We start from the raw sequence: 19,145 nt of genomic DNA, 5'->3' as shown, positions 1-19,145 counted from the left end.
GATCACACGCACTGCACAGCGGACTCACCAGGAACCGCCGTGTTGGCCGTCGAATGGCGCTAGCTGCGGAGCATTTGTGCACCGCCGCCGTCAGTGTCAGCCAGTTTGCCGTGACATACGGAGCTCCATCGCAGTCTTTAACACTGGTAGCATGCCGCAACAGCGTGGACGTGAACCGTATGTGCAGTTGACGGACTTTGAGCGAGGGCGTACAGTGGGCATGCGGGAGGCCGGGTGGACGTACCGCCGAATTGCTCAACACGTGGGGCGTGAGGTCTCCACAGTACATCGATGTTGTCGCCAGTGGTCGGTGGAAGGTGCACGTGCCCGTCGACCTGGGACCGGACCGCAGCGACGCACGGATGCACGCCAAGACCGTAGGATCCTACGCAGTGCCGTAGGGGACCGCACCGCCACTTCCCAGCAAATTAGGGACACTGTTGCTCCTGGGGTATCGGCGAGGACCATTCGCAACCGTATCTACGAAGCTGGGCTACGGTCCCGCACACCGTTAGGCCGTCTTCCGCTCACGCCCCAACATCGTGCAGCCCGCCTCCAGTGGTGTCGCGACAGGCGTGAATGGAGGGACGAATGGAGACGTGTCGTCTTCAGCGATGAGAGTCGCTTCTGCCTTGGTGCCAATGATGGTCGTATGCGTGTTTGGCACCGTGCAGGTGAGCGCCACAATCAGGACTGCATACGACCGAGGCACACAGGGCCAACACCCAGCATTATGGTGTGGGGAGCGATCTCCTACACTGGCCGTACACCTCTGGTGATCGTCGAGGGACACTGAATAATGCACGGTACATCCAAACCGTCATCGAACCCATCGTTCCACCATTGCTAGACCGGCAAGGGAACTTGCTGTTCCAACAGGACAATGCACGTCCGCATGTATACCGTGTCACCCAATGTGCTCTAGAAGGTGTAAGTCAACTACCCTGGCCAGCAAGATCTCCGGATCTGTCCCCCATTGATCATGTTTATGTCTGGATGAAGCGTCGTCTCACGCGGTCTGCACGTCCAGCACGAACGCTGGTCCAACTGAGGCGCCAGGTGGAAATGGCATGGCAAGCCGTTCCACAGGACTACATCCAGCATCTCTACGATCGTCTCCATGGGAGAATAGCAGCCTGCATTGCTGCGAAAGGTGGATATACACTGTACTAGTGCCGACATTGTGCATGCTTTGTTGCCTGTGTCTATGTGCGTGTGGTTCTGTCAGTGTGATCATGTGATGTATTTGACCCCAGGAATGTGTCAATAAAGTTTCCCCTTCCTGGGACAATGAATTCACGGTGTTCATATTTCAATTTCCAGGAGTGTATATTGCAGCTTACTTCAATTCTACGTTTGTTGCATTAAGCCATCAGCATGTACCGATTTTGATGACCATCAGTGTGGTAAACGTGGATCGTATACTCGGCAGGTCCCATTGTAAATTTAAGTACACCAGCAAATATTTTATCAGCAAGGAAATAGGAGGTCATTATTCCAAGGTAATGATGAGAATTTTCTTTCATAAAAAGAGAAATATTCGTTTCCACTGACGTCAAACTCGTCTCCACAAGATCTCTCACCTAATGGGATTGGGTATCTACCGCCAATCAAATGGCCGGCATTTTCGTAGTATTTCAGTCGTATTGAATAATCGTGTAGTGCTATTCGGAAACTAAATATCACAATGAGAAAGGAAAGCTATCTTTTATGTGTAACTGTGTAGGATTTGCAGCAGAAGATGTGAATGTTAAAATGTGGGTATAGTACCACGTCAATTTAAACCTTATTTTGGAGTGTTTAGTGCCTTTGTAAGTATGTTCTTTATACTATTCCCCTTGCTTTCACAGTTGAGACCGCTAACACATAACTTTGTTAAGGCAATCAAGGTAGGTGGCTCGAATAACTTGGTGACAGATATTTCAGTGCCAGTCCTTGTTCGGCAAGGGAAGGAGATATGGAGGCATAATGATGCTGATCAGAAGACATTATGCCATTCTCTTGGACTAAATTCCAAGCCGCAGTGCACTGTGTCATCTATTGAACGTCGTGTATTGTGTTAACTAAGAGGTAGTTCAGGAAGGAAGCCGAGCAGATACACAAACACACACACACACACACACACACACACACACACACACACACACACACACACACACACATACATAATTAGTGATTTATTGAAACCTGCGCATCGTAAATACTTTGTAAACAATTATTGTCGGCACAGATGACATATCTGAATGTGTCGTTGACACTTACAACATTAGCATTTTGTTGGAAATGGAAATGAGCGTTTGGCGTCATTGGACCGGAGGCCCCTTACAGGTCAGGTCCAGCCGCGTTGGTGGAGGTCTTATTACATTCGGCGTCACATTGGGCGACCTGTGCGCCGTATGGGGATGCAATGATGATGAAGACAACACAACACGCAGTCCCTGAGCGGAGAAAATCCTCGCCCCAGCCATGAATCGAACCCGGGCCCCTTATGACGGCAGTCCGTCACGATTACCATTCAGCTATCGGGGCGGACAGCATTTTGTTAATTTCAGAATGATAGTTCCCCGTCAGAGTACAAGCCTTTTTCTCATCCGAGTGCAACTATTTAACTTGATACAGAATTCAGAATAACTGATCTATTGGCACGCAGCAGCGTCTACGCTGATACTGTCGTCGTTAGCGCTGATTAAAAGTGCTCGCTGACTACACAGAGACCGGACGATTACATTGAGACTAAGCTGAGCGGCACAGATAGCTTTCTTATTAACATTAGTAGTTACCTGTCCGTTGGACAACTTGCTGGGTGCTTTTCAATAGGAATGGACTACTTGTCACTACTGAACTTCGCTCGCCCTCTCCATTCTCTCATCATCGTACAACATAAACATCATAGCATACAGTGCACGTACCGTTAGATTCACCTACACTAAACAGATACCCCTACAATTACATCCAGTTCGCACTTTCTGCAATGGGTTGGGCAACTGTGTACGTAGGAAGTAACATTTCCAATTTAGCTATCGCACCTGCCCTCGGGTTCCCCAGTGGAAAGTGAAGTAGGATTATTATTTTTCTGTATTTTTTTATTTTACTTTACGTCTAAGAAAAAGTGTGAAAATATGACAGATAGGACTGGAAGAAATCTTCTTGAAAGAACACTCATGTAACTTTATTTACTGAAGTCACGACTGCATGCGTTCGGTCTTCTGATTGATTTATTGTGACTAGTTAAAAATTCCTCTCTTTTGATAACTGTTCAACTCAAATTAGAATTTCCATCCGACATCCCCAATTATTAGTTGTATATATTCCTATTTTTGTCTTTCCTCACAGTGTTTCTCATTGCGGCTACCTCTAACACTATGGAAGTTATACCCTGATATCTTAACTGAAATACTCTCTTTCAAATACTTAAGGTGGCAGGGGTAAAATACAGGGAGCGTTAGGCTATTTACAATTTGTACAGAATGGTTATAAGAGTCGAGGGCCATGAAAGGGAAGCAGTGGTTGGAAAGGGAGTGAGACAGGGTTGTAGCCTCTCCCCGATGTTATTCAATCTGTATATTGAACAAGCAGTAAAGGAAACAAACGAAAAATTCGGAGTAGGTATTAAAATTCATGGAGAAGAAAAAAAACTTTGAGGTTCGCCGATACCATTGTAATTCTGTCAGAGACAGCAAAGGATTTGGAAGAGCAGTTGAACGGAATGGACAGTGTCTTGAAAGGAGGATATAAGATGAACATCAACAAAAGCAAAACGAGGATAATGGAATGCAGTCAAATTAAATCGGGTGATGCTGAGGGAATTAGATTAGGACATGAGACACTTAAAGTAGTAAAGGAGTTTTGCTATTTAGGGAGTAAAATAACTTATGATGGTCGAAGTAGAGAGGATATAAAATGCAGACTGGCAATGGCAAGGAAATCGTTTCGGAAGAAGAGAAAGTTGTTAACATCGAGTATAGATTTAAGTGCAGGAAGTCATTTCTGAAAGTATTTGTATGGAGTGTAGCCTTGTATGGAAGTGAAACATGGACGTAACTAGTTTGGACAAGAAGAGAATAGAAGATTTCGAAATGTGGTACTACAGAACAAGGCTGAAGATTAGATGGGTAGATCATATAACTAATGAGGAGGTATTGAATAGAATTGCTGAGAAGAGGAGTTTGTGGCACAACTTGACAAAAAGAAGGGACCGGTTGGTAGGACATGTTTTGAGGCATCAAGGGATCACAAATTTAGCATTGGGGGCAGCGTGGAGGGTAAAAATCGTAGAGGGAGACCAAGAGATAAATACACTAAGCAGATTTAGAAGGATGTAGGTTGCAGTAAGTACTGGGAGATGAAGAAGCTTGCACGGGATAGAGTAGCATGGCGAGCTGCATCAAACCAGTCTCAGGTCTGAAGACCAGAACAACAACAACATCTTAACACATGTCGTAGCATCCTGTTCACTCCTGTTATCAGTGTTTTTCACATGTTCCTCTCCTCGTCGATTCTGCAGAGAAATTATTCACTCGTTAAGTTTATCAATCTAATCTTCAATATTCTTCTATATTGCAAACACAGAATCCTATTCAGGTGGGCTTGATGTCATCAATCACATCTACGCTTACCCAGTGCTGAACCACAGAATCAGTGTCCGCCTACTGGACAGTGTCCAAACGATTAACGAAGTAAGTTGGCACTTCAGCATGAGAGGTACATGACTTTAGCAGCCCAAACGCCACAACAGATCCAGTCTAGTCATCCAGCGAAGGAGCGAGTTATCGAGTCGCCGACTAACGTACTGTTGGCTTCTGCTGCGAGATCGCTCTCATTTCGCCTCAGGACCACATGACAAAGTGTCCAGCTGCCAAATGATGAGGTGAAGGACAAAATGAAGCCCTTCCATTCACCAGGACGCTGAGCATCTCGGTATTCGGGCGGACGTGCCGGTCGCACGCATCAGAACCTAACACACCACCGGCAAGCAGTGAGTGTTTACAGCGTAAGGTCGATACGCGCTCGGCTTGCGCAGAGCGCCGTATCTGCCGGCGTTTCTTACAGCAATATTTCGCCTCCGGGGTCAGCATGGTCGACTCCTAACTACTCCTTCGGAATATGGACAACATACACTGACGGAAAAAACTGCGACACCAACAAAAAAAAAAAAAAATTAATGTAGGTTAATGAAATTTCTTGAATGCATTTGTATAGGTAACATATTTAAGTGTTTAACATTGTATGATCACAGGATAATGTCAGCGTGACGTAAGTCATGAAAAATGTGAAATGCTGGTACATTAATAACCTGTGTAACTGCCAGAAAGCCGAATGTAAGCATGCAAATGTACATGCATTGTTTTGTAAATGAACCAGATGTCAGTTTGTAGGACAGAGTCCCATGTCTGTTGCACTTGGTCGATCAATACATGGACGGGTAATGCTGTTTGTAAAAGATGCTTGATTTGTCGTCTGATGATGCTCCATATGTGCTCTATTGGGGAACAATCTGGTGATCTAGAACGCCAAGACAAAAAGTCGACGCACGATAGAGCGTTTCGGGCCACAACAACGGTGTGTGGGCGAGCGTTATCCTGTTATGAAAACACCTCCTTGAATGCTGTTCATAATTGGGAGCGCAGCAGGTCGAATCACCAGATTCACGAATTTTCATTCAGGGTGTGTCGGATAACCCCGAGAGTGCTCCTGCATTCATCGAAAATCTCACTCCAGACCATAACTCCACGTGTAGGTCGATTGTGTCTAGGACGCTGATAGGTCGTTTGCATACCCTTAATTGGATTTCTTCTAACCATCACTGGCACCGACGCCGAACCAGCTTTCATCAGAAAACACAAGAGACCTGCACCATGCTCTCCAATGCTCTCTCAATTGACGCCACTGAATTCTTAAAGCTGTGGTCTTGGGTCAATGGATTGCTCTGGGGGGGGCATCTCACTGAGCTGTCCTTGAAATAACCGATTTGTGACAATTCTTTGTGGCACTGTGGGGCTAACTGCTGTTCCAATTGCTGCTACAGATGAAGTATGATGCGCCGAAACTGTACGCCGAACACGATGGCCTTCCCTCGCGGTAGTGCCACCTGGTCGCCGGGCCCTCTTGCCACTGCACATTAGCTTGACCACCATTACCAGCAATCATGTCAAGTGGATACAAGCCTTCCACGACTTTCCGCAATATCACGGAATGATCGTCCAGCTACTCGTATCCATAATACACGATCTCGTTCACTCGCTCTCTCTCTTATCCGTCTGGCGCGAAATTTGAATAGACACCATATTTTAGAAGTAGCAACTCGTTTACCAACTTCCATTTATGTCGTACAACTCCTTCGTGACGTGGCAATATCTTCTTCCATCAGTGTTTATCGAAGCCAAGCTGTTCCACGTGGGTGAGGGCACGCACCCGTAGCTGGTCTGAGCTAGTAGGAACAGTAAAGACTTTAGCTGAGCCCTTCTGTCTTGTTGTAGCCGTCTTACTATTCCGATGCTCTGCTATAGATCTTGCCCGTCCTCGAGCCCACAGCTCTCGTGTGGAAGACCTGATCTCCTTTCTGACAACTAGAAGAGCAGCTCATCAACCTCTCCGCAGCGGTTATTGGTCACCAGGCCACTACGATAGAACCACATATCAAACGTTTCCATTCTCTTCTTCTCCAGGTTTCGCACTATTCACTATTTACTTCCGAACAATACGTACATAATCAATAAACTCTTCTTGAAATTAAGGTCATTATTGGATATCACGACACTACTTTTGATCAGGAATGCTCTATTTGTTTCTGTTTACTTATTATGTCTTCCTCACTTCCCTCCTCATGTCTAATTTGCTTCCATTGTTCCAGAATTCCTTCACCTTGCCTACCATGTGGACACCACTTTTTATATTTGTTTTATCCATGATCTCATCTCTGATTATCCTCTTTACTTTCGACTCCCTCCAGTTTGCCCTCAGTTCATATTCTGTGCTCATTTGGATGTTCATTATCCTGGCAAGTCTTGCACTTCTCCACACATTCAATGAGATTGGCAATGCCATCGGCGAATCATATCACTCATATTCTTTCAGCCTGTAATTTAATCCTATTCCTTCCTTTACTTCAGTTCATTTCATCTTCGATGTAAAGACCAAACAGTAGATAGGGAAGACTGTATCCCCGGGGTGTGCCGTTTTTAGTTCGAGGACTTGTTTCTTGAAATTCGATTCTTATTGTAAATATTTTTGTACTAGCGATATCAGTAATGCTTCAGAGTTGCTAATTACGTATATGAATCGCATATACGTACTAATCAGCACCCACTCTCTATCCATCTCCAATTCTTCTTTCCCTCCTGCTCCTCCTTCCTCCTCCCTGTGTCCATTTTCTCCTGCTCCCCCCGCCCCACCTCGCCTCCCGTCTTTCCATTTCTTCTTCCCCTCTCACCCTGACCTGCAGCCTTGTTTATTGTTATTGGAAACGAGACGTCAACTTACAAGCGAAGTCACTTAACATGTTTGGGTAGATCGGTAGGGATCGCCAATGTAAGGATAAAGGAAAGATCTTTCCAGCCCGGATTATTTCTGAGGATAGTCGCTTCAATGGCAGCATTTGTCGCAGTTTTTATCTGTGAATTGGTAGGATTCCAAAGTTTCGGATGATCCACGTTTCATAGTAGTATTGTACTCATAAGTCAATAAGCTATAAATACAAATTTCCTCTTCTTCTTTTTCCAATCGAATGTGATGAAGAAAGGAAAACACACAGTGCTGCGTGTACAACATCCATTGAATGGCAACTTTCATGTAAGGAGAAAGAATGTGTATCGAGGAAACACACTGTCTATTGTTGTAAATGCCGTTGTATGTAAGTTAAAAGAAACCTCTTTTTTTTGCTCGCAGTCGATTTTACCAGAAAATTTGTACGTGGTTGTTTTAAAAAAATATATACCCTAAATGGTCTCAATAAAGTATCGTGTAACAACTTGACGTGACACGGTCAAGAACTTTTCGAGATTTTTGGTAACAACGTTTCTCCTTTACGTTTTATATATGCTTTTAATTGTCATACATATTTAACAATATGTAGTCTTGGTATGTCTGAAAGTTTTTAGAGTATCATGTCAAAATTTGAAAGAAAACGGCCAAGTAGTTTTCGAGCTTTTGGCCAAGTAGTTTTCGAGCTTTTGCTAACAATGTTTCCCCTGTATGTATACAGCCTACGTATATACGAACGTTTATTAAGATATGGTGTAGAAATTGGAAGAAAATCGGTTAATAGTTGTTCAAGACTTTGGATGACAGCGTTAAACAAGAACTGCTTCTCATATAGTACTTGTACTACAACTATAGGATTTTATACAGCACAAATATTGAAAAATGTGTGTCATATATCTGTCAGAACGCTTATTAGTGTACCGAAGCATAGATTCCATATAGCATACATTAACAAATCGTGTACACTAAAAGTATGGAGTGTATGTCTGTCGAAACTTTTATTAGGTTATCAGATATATTAAGAACGTGGAGCTGTCTCCGTGCGAACGTTTGTTAGGGTATCATAAACATTTGAAGTAAAACGGCCAAGAACTTTACGAAATGTTTGATAACGTAAAACTGTAACTCGTCTTTATATGGTAGTTCAGATTACCCATCTTTTACAACAGTTAACACCTTTTTTAACATCTTGCAAAACTTTACACTGCCGGTCGTGATTTCTCGGTGGACAAATCCTATGAAGGTCTCTTGATTTTCCTTAAACATTGCTTCCCTTATCAACCACAAGGTCACAACTGCCCCTCTCGTGTCCTACTGACCTACAACTAACAGAATCTTTGTTAATAAAAATTACAGAAGCGCAAATATAGTTTGGATAACGTCATTTTGTTTGCAGTTTTCAGTCTCCACAACTACCATTCGAGAAGGAATACAGTTTATATACACGCATATAGAGTTCTTGTCTTCAATACAATCTCTAAAGTGTAGTTTCTAAATGGGTGTAAGCACTTAAAAATTTTGTTTTGCTTTGGACTATAGCAATATGCCAAATATAATTTCCTCACGAAAAGAGAGGCTGCGGCAAAATAGAACTCACATTTCTAAGAAGTAGTAGATTGGAGCAACCACTGTAATGTGTCGAAGATTCCACTCCCTATAAAGAAACAATCAGGAAATTGAACTGCATCCATTACGGATAACATTCATTCAGTCCATTGTAGCTTTCTAGCCGTGCCTATCGGGCAAAAGTGAAAAAATATTATTCCATCAAAGTAGCACCAGTGCAGTTTCCTCGTGGTGGCTGTGTGCCGCTCCCAGTAAGAGACTCTTACCATTCGGGATCCTCTTACGGCAGCTGTGATTTATCAGCCGGAGATTACCTGCGAAAGGCGACTGCAAATGTGATCCGAGCAGAAACGGGAAATTCACGTTAAAAAACGGATATTACCAAGCATCGGTGATGTCATTTCCAAAGCAACGAGTTTAACAGGTATGTTCTGATATCGTCAAAATGGACAACTATGGTGAGAGGAGTAATCTTTGACACTAGTTAAATATCTTCCAAGGGGTAGTTTCAATTATAACGAATGTGCTTATTTTTGCAAAGTAATATTTTTAGGTGGGCAGTGTCTTTCCCTTCTAAATCAAATTTCTATGTTGTTATTTCTTCACTGCTCTCACATTTTCGACTAACTTCCAAATTATTATATGGTAAAAAAGAATATAACAGACTAACTGAAAAATTATGGACGTTTCTTCAGTTTCAGTTGCCTTTGTCAGCCAGTAACGAAATCGAAAATTTCAGACAGAACTGAACAGAATATTCCGCTGCTAAATCCGATACTCTTAAAAAAGTATGGTGGTGTCTGAGGTTTCACACGACGACTGATACACGGCGTAGTTTAAGCTTTGCAGTTATGTTGTCTATTCGATATCTATGCGCAACAGAAAACTCAAAAGTATTATGGACCATATGTGTATTTTCGAAAGAATCTGATCTTAGATACAAAGGAAGGAAATATTTAAAATACAAGACTTAGGAAACAAATATAAGATATCGTTACAGTGTAAAATATAAACCAATAACTAAGAATCAGATTCTTTGTTTTCCGGGTGTATTGAATATTCTATGAGAGTTCGGGATTGCAGCCGTATCAGTTGGCTTCTTGACACAATATTTTTGCTGGCAACCATCCAGCATCCTCAGGTGAGTGTCCACCACAGGAAACTGCTAGTTCATGGTATCATCAGAGTTCATATCAGCAGGTAGAAGAGATCATATGATTCGGTGGATTGCTACGGTTGGTTGGTTGGTTGGTTGGTTTGGCGAAGGAGACCAGACAGCGAGGTCATCGATCTCATCGGAGTAGGGAATATCCAACTTCACTTATCCATTCTGTGCCGTCCTTCCCCATCTCTGAGATTAATACCTTTACACTGAAACGACATAATCAGATTACGTTTATTTTGCACCAGAAACGTGGTAAAGCGAATGCCAGATGTTCACCTGTACACTTCCACATCAATGGAATTTTCGAGACTTCACTAGCACAAATTAAGGCTTTGGATGACCCCATTTGTATTAAGGACTCAGCTATTTAGTCAGAGGTAAACTGACAATTTGCAATGTGGCGAAATATGCAGGTTAAACCAGAACGCCACCGACACACTAAGGGGGAGGCTGTTTAGGAATACGTCGTGAATATTTTAGCATAAGGCACACGCTGTCTACGTTAGCGAGTTCTTGGATTTCGTTTGATTTCTTGCCACATTCGGCTTTGTACCTGTACTGCACTGAAATTGGCGTACAACAGTGCTGATAAGAGTGGTATGAGCTCTCTGTCTTGTTTGAGAGCAACATAGTTTCATTCACACACGGTACTTGTTGTTCAAAGTAGTAATTAATGCCCACTTAGGTCTACGCCGTCGGGGTTCCATTTAGCACAGCTTTGTTCTGTCTCGGGTTTGTTTACCGGCGCATCAACAGTGATACACAGCAATAGGGATAAATTTAGTGACGGACAGTAGGCGTCGTGTGTGGGTTCATTGAATACGCTGAGCTGTTCCTACAAACAATCTCCTCACAGTACTTTGACATCTGTACGTAGATAACTACTGAATACTGGATCCATCCATGTTAAATAATTATCTAGAACAGCCAATTTCAATCATGCCCAAAACACGTCCATGTACACTGTCCATTCTCATTAATGTGGCCACCTACACAATCACATTTGTAGCGCGGGACAAGGAGGAAGAGAGTCTATGTGGTTCCGTCCCGAAAGGGATCTGGAGATATGCTGATCACAGTTCAGTGACCAGTTGCGATGGATTTCTCGGTTTGGGATCCATACAGCCAACAGCCCAATCAAAGAAATGCCACAGATTGCCCATTGGGTGTAAATCCAGGGACTTTGGTGACGAAGGTAGTATGGTTAATTCATTCTGGTGGTCTTAGAACCACACACGTATATCGTGAGCCGTAACCATACACGTATATCGTGAGCTGTGTGACACGTTACACTGTTCTGCTGGTGGATGCCATCGTGTCAATGAAGCACAAACAGCGTGTAGGGCTGACGTAGTCCCCTAGGATAGATGCGTATGTCTGTTGATTCATTGTGCCTTCCAGAATGACAAGTTCATCTGGGAAAGCCACGAAAACTTTCCGGAGATCATAACTCTCCCTCGTGCTTGCAGGATGTTTTCTTTTAGACGTTTCATGTACACGAAACGTCCATCTGACGAATGGAACATAAAACGAGATTCGTCTGAAGAGGCCACATGTTGACACTAAGTGGGCTTCCATTCGCGGTAACGGCGTGCAAATTCCAGTCTTCGTCAGTGGTGAACAACAATCAGCATGGAAGCATGGACCAGGTATCTGCTGCGGAGACCCATGAGCAACATCGTTCGCTGAACTGTCGTTGATGGGACACTGTTGGAAGCATCTTGGTTTATCTGGGCTTTCAGTTGCTCGTCTATTCGCCCGAACATATCTCTGCAGTCGTTTTCCATCCATGTCGTTTTTGGCGTATAGCGTATCACACCACCTGCGCACCGGTTTTAGATAATGCTGTTTTGCCATTGACGGAATACTTTAATCATGGCAGCACGCGATCAGATTACAAACTTTGTTGTTTCGGGAATGCTTCCATCCTTGGCCTGAATGCCAATGATCATATCCTTTAGGACGTCAGATATACCGTTCAGTTTCAAAAAATGGTTCAAATGGCTCTCAGAACTATGGGACTTAACATCTGACGTCATCAGTCCCCTAGAACTTAAAACTACTTAAACCTAACTAACCTAAGGACATCACACACATCCTTGCCCAAGGCAGGATTCGAGCCTGTAACCATAGCGGTCTCCCGGTTCCAGACTGAAGCGCATAGAACCGCACGGCTACAGCGGCCGACTGCTCCGTTTCCGCATTACGAAAATGTCGCACTGTATCCGTATTCCCCCAACACGCTTTATATACCCTCCACTGCTAGAGCTGCCACCTGGTGTTTGTGAGGGGTTACTACTCCCTGACATCGAACGTAGGTGGTAGCCACTCTAAAATGTACAGCATATCATGTCATTTTATGAGATACGAGCTCCAACATCGTAGCACTTCATTTCTGGTGCATGACTTTACGTATCGTAGATACATGGTGTTTCGTGGGTTTCATGAAACATTCGTATGCTTCTGTAAAGTTTGGAAGGTAGGAGACGAGGTACTGGCAGAAGTAAAGTTGTGAAACGGGGCGTGAGTCGTGCTTGGGTAGCTCATTTGGTAGAGCACTTGCCCGCGAAAGGCAAAGGTCCCGAGTTCGAGTCTCAGTCCGGCACACAGTTTTAATCTGCCAGGAAGTTTCAACATTCGTATTACTCTTCTGCTGTTGGAGAGAATAGTAGCCCATGTGTGGCATCAGAAGACAGTCAGTAAACTTAGTGGTTAGGTGCATGATGAGACGGTATGTCGACCAGAAGGATGAACCATTGCAAGATAATGTATGAAGTAGTGTAATCAGCAAACACCCTCAGAGATGTAGGAACCGGCTCAGATGGCGATACCCAACAGAGGATGACAGAGTACATCAAACATTCGAATACCATAATTAATTAAAAATCAACTTATAACTTCGTTTAGTGGAACGGATTAATACACAACTTAGGTGATGATTAACAATACAGTTGAGAGTAACTGTCATCCATGTATATCTGGAGTGAGCAATTTGTACTAGTTTATGTTGATACACATATTACATGTTTAATCCACACTACGTAACCGATAACGTCGACAACATGGGGTTCTGTAGCCTCTAAGCCAGTCCCAGAGTGGCCTCCTTTTTCTATTAGGACACAACTGCGTGTTTCGTATTAATTTTTAAAATTCATGATGGAGGAACAACCACGCCGTGAAGTTCTGTCAACATTACAGACTCGTGTAATTATATTGCCGCCAAACAGTGGAGACACACAAAGCCTTAGCTGTATAACAACTGCTATGCTTCTCACTTGGGACATTTTCAAACAGTGTTCGTATTGTTCTTGGGTCATATATGGTTACACAAGTCGATGAAATGAATTCAGATTAAGCCATAATTCATTTCAAGTGCGCAGTCTTCATCACATTTCATTCATCATTGTTTCAATGTCATTGCAACACTGGATCAAACTGAGCATCACAAGTCCTGTCAGCTAAGTGAATCTGTAAGTCCTATGACTTAAAACCTATACATTGAAATTTGACTGCCTCTGAATCTCACGAGAGTTCAGATAGCCAAATAAAGAGAATTTTAGGTAATACTGTGAAAAATAACACAGTTATCTTCCTAGGTGTTTTTTATAATCTTGCTTATGTGACGTAGTACTGATTTATGGTCTTGCGTGACTCGAGAAGTTACAAGCAGAACCTTTGGAAAAGGAATCACAAGAGCAGTAGTACACGTATACTCGTTCCCACGACCCACTCACTGTGAGTGTTATGCTGTAACACCTCTAGCATGAAAGTCCTTTTGAAGATATCACAATAGATACAGAACTGATGTACCTAACCTGAATAAACGTTAACATATTTGCTAATTCAAAATTCAGGTAGATCGTTCCTATTAAGTATGTACCTAGGTCGACAAGTTTATGAGTTTAAAAGGTGACACTACTTCACTCGATTTCATTTATCCATCATTTGAACAACCTTAACGGAATTCAATTATTCTCAGAACAATATAACTAGTAAAATCCTGAAACAAACATGGATTTAAAAAATACACACACAAAAGTACAAATTTATTGTGATACATTGCAACAAAGTGAAATCTCCCTGTTTTCAGTCATTTAAAAATGAATATGTACACACACTAACACATATGAAAAGAAATCTTCGTTACATGCGTTACCAATACACCTGAACTGTATACACAGTTTGTGTACGATGCTACTTACAAGCTATGAGATGCTACTTACAAGCTAAGAAATTGATTTCATCCTTACATACATTTAAAATTCATTAGTATTTATGTTAGGAAAAATATTTTTTTCTGTGGGGATGGAATCCTTTAATTTTGTGACTGTTAGAACACACATCTAAATAAGCTCCTGGAGGTCGCATGTTTACAATTTCAAATAGCCCTACATACGAGTGCAATAGTTGTCACTTCTTGTTTCTCTTCTTCAACATAAAGGTCCAGTATGGTTCCTCAGTAACACCTTGTTCCCAATATCAGACCTCTGAATCATCGTAATTTTATCATCATAATACATCTTCCATTGACAGCTCCTTCCTGTCGACGTGATCAATGCTTCTCGTATTTTTTTCCGATGAATCGCCCTTCCTGATGAATTGTGGAATCCTTTCCTCCCACTCATTACTCTCATTTTTCCTACAAAAATCTCTGCAGGGCTACAATTCTTTGACAAGTGGGTGAAATTGTTATGTATTTTTCAATCGTCCGGATGTAGTCGATCCGCACGTGTTTTCTTTTGTGACAATTCTTCTGTATAAAATCACGAAGCATCCATTCTGTGGAATTTGCTTCCGGTGGCAGTATGAAGTCATAGATGCTTAATTTTATATCGTTGCAAAAAAATTTTCTCCGTAGATATCGGATAAATTTGGTAGCATTATCAGATAAGAAAACAAGTAGTTTACCCACGTGAGGAACGTAGTCTTCCACTAGTCCTCCGATCATCTGTTTGATCGTTACAGTTTTCATTGGATAGATCTTCATGTACTTAGCGAAAAGATCGTAGGAGAATACCACATTTTTATTGACCACAACCATCTGTAAAATACAATTTGCAGTGATATCTTAGGTAAAATAGAGTAACGCCACTTTACTGCACTGGTGAGGAGGGCTGACCTCTTGACAAAGACAACAAGCTCTTAATAACTTCCGCACGTTCCTCCATAGATTTGGAACATGAAAATAACCATATATCCCACTTGCACATGTTATCACTCCACAGTGACTCCAGGTGTGACGCGGACGCCTTATCAATCTACCCTCATATTTCGCTGTATTGCAGACACACCAGTGTTCGGGATTTGGATATGAATGGTTGAAGTACACAACTTTGTGCACTGTACATAACGAAGAAATCTTGTTATATTGTGTTATATTGATTTTGCATCAGTTGCTCCTTAACACCTTGCCAGCGGGGATACTTATCTTGTAAACGTGACGTATTTCGACATAATTCTAAGTAATATTTTCTCTGCCCATTGCTCTTCATCAGCAAAATCTTGAATGCACACAATTTATTTTCCTCTTCCGCCCCTTTATTTAATCCTTCTGATAATGATGACATGGCATCAGCTAAGATATTATCACTTTCCTTCATGCAAACAATTTAAAATTTACATTCTTGTAAGATTAAAATTCCATCTTGCAAATGTCGGATGTAGCAGAATGAGATTTTCACTCTGTAGCGGAGTGTGCGCTGATATGAAACTTCCTTGCAGATTAAAACTGTGTGCCCGACCGAGAAGTAGAGCTGTGAGACCGGGCGTGAGTCGCGCTTCGGTAGCTCAGATAGTAGAACACTTGCCCGCGAAAGGCAAAGGTCCCGAGTTCGAGTCTCGGTCGGGCACTCAGTTTTAATCTGCCAGGAAGTTTCGTCGGATGTAGCGGTTTACGTGCGTAGTGCCTAACGGTTGTAATAGACTATAGTATGCTTTCCTGCTAGGTAATTACGAAACTTTTTGAAAGACCACACCACTGCATGTGCCTCCGTTCTGTGGTGGTGTAAGTTCGTTCACGGTCCGATAGATCCTACTTGCAAAGGTATTTGCGCTAAAGGTCGGGTTTCGTTCTTTATCCTTCACTTGGGATAGTGAATCTAATCCTGTAGCTGATGCAACAGTTAATAATCCAAACTCCAGAGGCATGTCAGAACGGTGTAGCAATTTTGAAGCCACCAGTGCTTACTTAATATTGTCAGTGGAAAGCTGACAGATGAGAGAGCAGTGCTAAGGTAGATCCTTACTCCACAGATTAAGCAGTAGTTATGCATTTGAACTCTGAGAAGGAAAATCCGTCATTGCACTAATATTCTCGCTAACTGGTAGGATTCCCTTTGACGTAATTAAGGGACTCAGAAAGGGTATTTGTGGTTGCACAGTCTTTTCCAGGTGTAATGTTATTCCTGACTGTAAAAACCTCTCTAACACATCTGCAACGATGTTACGTGTATCTGCCATGTTTGAGATGCTATTAACGACCCATCAACGAATAGCGTTAAACGGTCACGTAGTTTCAAAGAACTGTATCCTAAGCTGCGATACATACACTAGCACTTACATTTAGTCCTAAAGAAAAAACTCTGAACGGATAATTCTCCCAGAGTAAATAAAGGCTGTAGATGTCCTCCATGCTTGGTCCAAAGAAACTTTCCTGTAGGATTTTCACAAATCAAGAGTTGTTAAACATATAACGTCTTGAAAGTACTGAAATAATTCTTCGATAACTTGTAGTTAGCTTTGAACTGGAAAGATCACTATATTTTTCTTACATGTGATACAAGTCTCACACGCTGTCCTGATTTAGGCACTACAAGCAGTGGACTGTAATAAGGACTATCATAGTGTTTCATCACTTCCCACTTGAACATCCTTTTAGGTACATGGTCAGTGGCTTCTTTTCTAGTCTAGAAGACTATGGATGAACTGAGACAAACGGTCCTGTTGTGTACAGCCTTCAAGGGACGTGAGTAACCTTGTAAATGCCAGGTCTCTCTTCAGAACCTCTTGTACATTGCATTAATAGTTTGAGCAATAAAAATCGCTAGGATTCCATCAACGAGTTTGTTTCTCAGATATTAGACTTAATTTCTTCCTGTATTGATGAAACACTTTCTGTTACATGATGCTGTCCACTTGATTGATATCCCCTGAGAATATTAGCCAGGGACTCTCTCTTGCTTAACACATTCACGGAAAGTTGGGCAATCTTTACAGTAAAATGGTACTTGCCCGAAGGAAAGTCGACTATTGCAGCCCTTACCCTAGAGAGCTCAACTCCTGCTTCGCAATCTACGAGAATGTTCTGTTTGACTAGGTATTTTATATTTCCTAGACTTATGTTAAGTCATGTGCGAAATCTAGTTTCGCAGTTTAGAGGGGATCAGGATATTGGTGTGGAGGGAGCCGTAATCAGTTACTGTAAGTTGCACAAAACACACAAACTTATTTTCCTAAGAACCACTTCATTACACACAGGATCAAAAGAAAACGATATGACTAAAGGCCTAGTTAGGGTGACTTGAGATACTTCGTGGGCAGAAGGTCCAAAACCACACGAAAAACAAGAATGGCTGAAGACGTGATCACAAGTTATAAAAATTTCCTTTAAAGAATACACTCGACAGAAGGCCTTATCTTAAAAATAATTCACATAAAAGCTCGGCTCAAGGCCAATCACTGGACACTGAACAACCCTGGGCTTATTGCCTGGATAACAAGAATTTAAGATGGAACAAACTTTCGAAATTTAGTTTCTAAACAAATCAATCTTAAAATTTAAATTTAAGTCTGCTGACGCCTTATTTTAAAACTGAAACAAACTAAACTAATAGACAGCTGAAGGCCTCACACAGTACTTCAGAGGAAAATGAAAATCACAGTCTAAAACCAACATTAAATTGCTGCTCAGAAGTATCCGAAGGGTCGGTCTCAAGAGGTAGCTCCAACATAAGCTGAGGTGAGACAGGCAACCCGAACCAGGGTCGGATGAAGGACCGACCAACCACATAATCAATTCCCTTCCGCCTGATGCATGGTATGACAACAGAAAATATCAGCCGAGGATGAAGATACCAGCCGCACTACGTCTTCAAAATTGCCTTCTAGAAACAGCCAAGGCACAATAACCACTCTTAAGAAAAAAATATGAACAAACAGCTAAAAGACTGTCGAGCTACACGTCGTGCCGGAAAGCATCATCAAGGCGAGGAAAACTCACTGCCGGAAAACTAGGCTAATGACCAGGCCAGGTAACTGGGGCGATAGCGGCCACAAGGCGGAAAATACTGCTGATGCACTTCACTGAGAAGTAAGAACCAATTTAATAGCTAAAGACTATAAAGGAAAATGGATGAAAAAATTTCACTGACTCCAATACACCACACGTTGCTGCTCTCTGGAACGAGCCAGGAAGCAACAACCGTCAATGAACGAAGAGATGTCACAGCAGTTAAGGTTTCATGACAGGTTAACTGATCACTCAACTTCAATGTCCACGTTAACTTTGTAATTCTCGCAGCTAGCGCCCCACAATCTGACAGCTCTTTCACGCCGCCAGTGGGCCCAGCCTGACGTCACGCTGTTGAGACTTCCTCGCTGCTCTGTCCCAACGGACCAACTGCTACACACACCGCCACACGGAAATATAGCGGTGACACCAAAGGTGATACAGCAGTACTAGTATCGATAAGGTATGCTGTTGCCACAGATGGAGGCAAGTCTTCATCTTGTTATGGTAGTAACTCAGGGTGAAATAAGAAGTCACTCGATTGCGAGAAAATGCCAAAGAAGAAACGGGATGAAAGCGAGCCGGCAATGGCTCAACGCCCCCCCCCCCCCCCTTAAATACCAACCCGTGGGTGGGTTTATTCAAGAATTGGGAGTAACCAAATTTAACTTGGCTAAAGTGGACACAGTACTGCTTACCAGTGCGGTT

The sequence above is a fragment of the Schistocerca gregaria genome, chromosome 3 (assembly GCF_023897955.1).
Source record: "Schistocerca gregaria isolate iqSchGreg1 chromosome 3, iqSchGreg1.2, whole genome shotgun sequence".
Classification (NCBI taxonomy): domain Eukaryota; kingdom Metazoa; phylum Arthropoda; class Insecta; order Orthoptera; family Acrididae; genus Schistocerca; species Schistocerca gregaria.
The sequence above is the reverse complement of the archived record's forward strand: the minus strand, read 5'-3'. Positions refer to the sequence as shown.